Below are 6,558 nucleotides of genomic sequence, written 5' to 3'. Positions count from 1 at the left end.
CTTGGCCACTTTTCCTTGGGTGTTGGCTCCTTTGGCTTCCTTCAAGTCCCAGATAAAGTTCCACCTTTGAAAGGAGGCCTTTCCTCATCCCCTTTCATTCTAGTGCCTTCTTTTAGTTGATGATCTCCAGTTTAGCCTGTCTATGTCTTGTTTGTAGCCCCACTGCCAGTATAACGTCTGTTCCATTAGACTCTGAGCTCTTCAACAGCAGGGACTGCCATCTGATTTTCTTTGCCTTTCTAGTCCTGAGAACAGTATCTGGCATATAGTACGTGCCCCCTAACTATTGGCTCTGTATAGCCCGGTGCTGAGTATATCACAGACTTTGGACAAGATGTTTTGTATCAACAGTTCTTATTATACCATCTTAGTAAATTGTTGTTAGATCATTTTTCAGTTGCATCTGACTCTTTGTGACCCCATAAGGGATTTTCTTGGCAAAGATACTAGAGTAAGCCACTTTCCTTCTCAAGCTCATTTTACAGATGAGGAAACTGAGATCAACAGGTTTAAGTGACTTGCCCAGGGACACACAGCCAGTACATTGTGAAGATGAGTCTTCCTGATCCTAAGCCCAGTGCTCTATCCACTGTGCCAACTAGCCCCATCTTAGTAAATACCCTTTTCTGAAAGTTAATTGTCCGGCTGACTGATTGGTATAAATTAACAATTATTAAGAAGAGCTTGTTACATATAGTTCTGGAAAAACCACTCTCAATCGCTTTGGGTTTATTTAGGATCCTCAGAGAAGATGGAGTAGGCACTTGGGGAAAATGACTTGCTAGTTAGAAGGAAATTTGGGAAGAGGAGTTTCGGAGAAACATTACACAAGAAATAAACACTGGTTGGAACATTGAGTGGAATAGAATGCTCGGAACATCCTGAAGACAGGATTGTTACAGTGGCTGTTGCCCTCCAGAAGGTCTGGGGTTCAATACAGCCTCAGACATTTGAAAGCAATGGGGAAATGAGGCAGCTTCTTAACTATTCTACATCTGTTTCTTGATCTATCAGTGGAGACCTTTGGCACTCACCTCCCTGAGGCATTGTGAGGACCCAATGAGATCACCTGTGGAAAGGACTTGGCCAACCCTAGAGCACTAGGTAAATGGTAATTGTTATTATGGGAACTGTTCTGCAGGGCTCTGATTAGGCCCATCGAGTGGGGGATAGACTGTACTGGCTCGCCAAAGGTGTTGACCACTCTTGCTTAGTCCAGACAATGACTCATTCTCTTTCAATGATAAGATCATCTCTTTGGAGCTGGAAGCAACCTTATAATTTATCTACTCTGAACCCCTCTTTTCAGAGATTGGTGGGAGTGCCAGAGAGGGACCTGGAATAGCTGAGACATCAGGTAACTTTGGAAATGGGGATCAAAGTGAAGGGTGGCGGGGAAGAGGTAGGGACCTCTTCCTCTCCTTCCAGGCCCCAAGCGATTCCTTCTCAAGAACTTAGCTGAAACTGTACCACTACTAGTCTGGTCCACCATTGGAATGCCTGATTCTTAACTAAATTGATCTAAGGCTGGATTGGATGATGTCCAATGCAGAATCCCAACAGAAGAGGGGTTCCCCACAGAGGATGAGGTCCAGTGGCTGTGGAGGAGATTGTCCTGGTGCATCAAGGCAGAGAAAATTACAAGAGCTTCCTGTGCTGCTTTGGCCAGGGAGGAGACAGACAGGCAGCCTATGTGTTCCTTCTGTCCTGAAAGGCCATGGAGGAGGCCCCCCAGAATGTTGGGGGTGGGGACCACCCATGGGGAATTGATCTGAGCTCATGTAATAAAGTCACCCAGGGGAAGAAAGCATGTTCATTAATCTGGATGTCCAGAGGGAGCACCTACTCATTGAGATCACAGAACCACTAAAATTCATAAAAGAAAATGTGGTGAGCAGAAGACTATAAAAAAAGAGAAGAAAATGGAAACCTCGTTCTTTTTCTGGCTGCAGGTTTGGGACAGCTGGACAGAGCATGGAGCAGCCTAGAAGCTCAGAATCAAAATTCCCAATTTAATCCTTTCTCCTCTTCTCTGCTGTGGTTCTGTTGTATCTGACTCTTCATGACCCTGTTTGGGATTTTCTTGGCAAAGACACTAGAGTAGTTGGCCATTTCCATCTCCAGGTCATTTTACACACAATGAAACTGAAGCAAACAGGGTTAAGTGACTTGCCCAAGGTCACACAGCTTGAGTCTGAGACTAGATTTGAAGTCAGGTCCTCCTGACTCCAGGCCTGGTGCTCTATCTACCATGTTGCATAGCTGGCCCTTTCCCTCTTCTTTAGATTCCCTTCAATACTATATACATTCTCCCCCCCCCATTTGTCCAGAACCAGAGATTTTCCAATATCCCCATCTCCTCCTCTCTCCCCCCAACTCCCCTTCCCCCCAGCTCATGCTCATATATATTTTGTAAACCCTCACCTTCTGCCTCAGAATTGGTTCCAAGGCAGAACAGTGGCAAAGAGTAGGCCATTGGGGTTAAGTGACTTGCCCAGAGGCACATAGCTAGGAAATGTCTGAGGCCAGATTTGAACCCAGGACCTCCTGTCACTAGGTCTTGCTCTCAATCCACTGAGCCACTTAACTGCCTCTCATTTTTTTTTTGTTTGTTTGTTTTTAAGAAAGACATCACCCTGGGGCAGCTGGGTAGCTCAGTGGATTGAGAGCTAGCCCTAGAGACTGGAGGTCCTAGGTTCAAATCTGACCTCAGACACTTCCCAGCTGTGTGACCCTGGGCAAGTCACTTGACCCCCATTGCCTAGCCCTTACCATTTTTCTGCCTTGGAGCCAATATACAGTATTGACTCCAAGACGGAAGGTAAGGGTTTAAAAAAAATTAAAAAAAAAGAAAGACATCACCCCTGGTACCTTATGACATCCTCTTAATGTAAACTAAGTTTCAAGGGGATCTTCTTTATATTCTTTATATATGGAGGATTCTGGAGTTTGAGAGCTAGAACCCCCTTATTTTTCAGATAAGGAACTGAATCTGAGGGCAGGCAAAACCTATTTCACCTAGATACTAAGTGGAAGAGATGGGATTTGAACTCAAGTCCTTGGACTGCAAAGCTAGGACTCCTCCTCCGGTACCTTGTGTACTCTGGGATGGGACCCACTTTCATTCCTTTTAAGTTGAATGTTTTAGTGATGGCACTTGGGCAGTTTTAGTCATTCATTTCAATGTTGCCACGCAGGCCATTTAGTCCTCTTCTCCTGCACTCGGTAGGATTTCTAGCTCAGACTGAGGTAGAGCTCAGGTGCCCCCCAGCCCCATTTGTTAACCATCTTCCTATGTAGAGGATGGGGAAGGGAAGGGGTCCATCGATCACCTCGGAGAGGCCAGAATGCCATGCGGAGGTGTTCAATGATCTGTAAGAGCCGCCCCTGTGCCCCATCTCTCCGGGGCGTTCCTTGGCTGAGCTCGGGAGCGACAGAAGCATTCTGAGAGAAGAGGGAAGAAGTGGAAGGTTGGTCCTCAGTCTCCATGACCGGCCGTGGTGCTCAGGCACCAGCCAGCCAGCCATCGGGAAGCAGAGATGCCCATCCCAGACACAGGAACGAGGAGATTTCTCAGGGAGGGAAGCAGATCCAGAATGGGACCCCGGGAAGCAGAGGAAAATGCTGCTTAGGGAGAGGAAGACACCTGCCTAGAGGAGACCTGACACCCTGAGACTTTTCTGTGGACATGGTGAAAAGAGAACAGATGCCTAGGCTGTACCATACTAGGAGTTTCCAGTCCCCACACATTCACCTCACCTCCATTATACTCTGAGTTCGAGTCCCCCTTTTCCATGTTTTGTTTTTTAAAACCCTTCTCTTCTGTTTTAGAACAGAAACAGAGGATTGGCTCTGAAGCAGAAGAGCAGGAAGGGTGAGGCAATGAGAGTTAAGTGACCCATCCAGGGCCACACAGCTAGGAAGTGTCTGAGGCTGGATTTGAACTTGGAACTCCCATCTCCTATGTCTCTTTGTGAGAGAGTCCACATCCAATAAAATGAATTTCTCCATGCGTGGTTCCAAGTAGGTGCTCAGTCAATGTATATAAATTGGATTGATGGAGGACATTTACTCAATATGACCCAATAACCAAATGGAGATAGCTTCTGACTGGATGTTGGGGCATCCCTTCACCAATACCTCTAGGAACTAGAACCTCCAGCATCCATTCTGGGTGGGCCAACATGTGTCTCCCTGTGTAAGATGTGCATGTCTTCATGGGCTGTCCAAATGTAATTCACAGGGAGACATAAATCAATGCCTCTGGACTCTGGCCCATTCCTCTCAGAGGGAAGCTTGGATGACAGCCTGGAGGGGAACTGGAGAAGGGATCATGAGGCTGCCTCCTGGTCTCCTTGGAGAGAGCAAAATTCTGTACTAGAATTCTGTCTCTGCACCTTGTCCTCCTCTAATATTTTGGGGCTAGGGGAATGGCTTTCTTTGAGTCGAGCTTCTCTTTCCTTTCCTTTCCTTTCCTTTCCTTTCCTTTCCTTTCCTTTCCTTTCCTTTCCTTTCCTTTCCTTTCCTTTCCTTTCCTTTCCTTTCCTTTCCTTTCCTTTCCTTTCCTTTCCTTTCCTTTCCTTTTCTTTCCTTTTCTTTTCTTTTCTTTTCTTTTCTTTCCTTTCCTTTTCTTTCCTTTTCTTTTCTTTCCTTTTCTTTTCTTTTCTTTCTTTTCTTTTCTTTCTTTCCTTTCCTTTTCTTTCTTTTCTTTTTTTTTAAACCCTTACTTTCCATTTTAGAATCAATACTGTATTGATTTCAAGGTAGAAGAGTGGTAAGGGCTTGTCAATGAGAGTTAAGCGACTTGTCCAGGGTCAACCACCTAGGAAGTGTCTGTAAGGAATTAAATTTAAGGGTTTGATGAAAATATATGAAAGTTATAAATAATATGGTGGTCACCAATTTAAAATATTATAGTCCAAGACAAAATGACTTTCAATAGTTTTTATTTACAAAATAGGTAGAGAGAGTGAAAGTTGAGAAATACAAAAAGAGGGTTTTTTTTTTAGATATTTAGCCTATCACACTACATATTGCTCGGTGCTTGACTCAGTTTGGCACGATTTGCTAACCCTCGCCTGGAATTATTTCTCTCTCCAGAAGTCAGGAAAGGAAAGCCAGCTATTCACTCACCCAAGTTCCCACCAGGAGGCAGTCATTTAAACCCTCACTTTCCATCTTAGAATCAATACTATATTGGTTCCAAGGCAGAAGAGCAGTAAGGGCTAAGTAATGGGGGTCAAGTGACCTGCCCAGGGTCACCCAGCTAGGAAGTGTCTGAGGCCAGATTTGAACCTATGTCCTTCCCTCTCTGGTTGTGACTCTCAGTCCACTGAGCCACCCAGTTGCCCCCGAGCCTCTTTCTTAATAGCCATCTAACCCTTAAAGGGGAAAGGATACTCCAAGCTTATCTCCCCAGGTTTGACTCCTAGCATTTGAGAGTTACCATAAAAAATCATCTGGAAGAGTGACTAGTAAAGAAACCCATTTAAAGGTTATTCAGATGAGAATTTACCAACAAACACATAAAGAAATGAGCTTTCCTACTATTGGGATAGAGAGAGAGACAGAGACAGAAAATGAGACAGACAAACAGACAGACAGATAGACCAACAGACAATTTCAGCCACGGGGAAATTCTCCTAAGTTTCTAGGCAGGCAACCTGGAAGTAGGACCCTGTTAGGGGGCTGGTTTTTCCTTCCATGTCTGTCCTGTCCAAAGTCTTTTCTTCTTCTCCCTCCACAGGTCTCTCCCTGAAGAGAGTCTAGAACCAAATGTGTTCTCTCTTCAAGCAAGAATGAAGACGGTCTCCCCTTTTCCAATCTCTCGAGCCAACCACATAATAAAAATGAGAAGGGGCAGGTGACAGGGGCTTCCTGACCCAGCTTCCTTGTGGGTGCTGGTGGGCAGGGGGTGCTGGGCAAGGGCTACATGGGGCCCCCACCAGGGACCTCTCCTTAGCCTGGATGGTTCAAAGCAACCCCCAGGAGGGCTAGAAAGCCAATGTTAATGTAAATGGGGGGCTGAGGAGGGGCTCCCCAAAATGGAAAAAGACAGCTATGATACCAGGTGGGGAAGGGGCCCCGGGGAGCTGGGAAGGGAGCGTGGCTGTTCTGCCATGCTGTCATGTCTGACTCTTTAGGACCTCATTTGGGGTCTTCTCGGCAAAGATCCTGGAGTGGCTTGCCATGTTCTTCTTCAGCTAATCCTACAGATGAAGAAACGGAGGCCAACAGGGCTAAATGACTTGCCCAGGATCACAAGCTGGGAAATATGTGAGATTGGATTTGAACTTAGGTCTTCCAAGTGCCAGGCCCTGTGCCACCTGGCTACCCCAAAGGAAGATAAACTTAAATAAATAAATAAATAAATAAATAAATAAATATATATATATATATATATATATATATATATATATATATATATAACATATGTATTTTTTTAAACCCTTTCCCTTTGTCTTAGAGTCAATACTGTGTATTGGCTCCAAGGCAGAAGAGTGGTAAGGGCTAGGCAATGGGGGTGAAGTGACTTGTCCAGGGTCACTCAGCTAGAAA

Source organism: Monodelphis domestica, chromosome 2, assembly GCF_027887165.1.
Source record: "Monodelphis domestica isolate mMonDom1 chromosome 2, mMonDom1.pri, whole genome shotgun sequence".
NCBI classification, from domain to species: Eukaryota; Metazoa; Chordata; class Mammalia; order Didelphimorphia; family Didelphidae; genus Monodelphis; species Monodelphis domestica.
Note: the sequence above shows the minus strand (reverse complement) of the source record.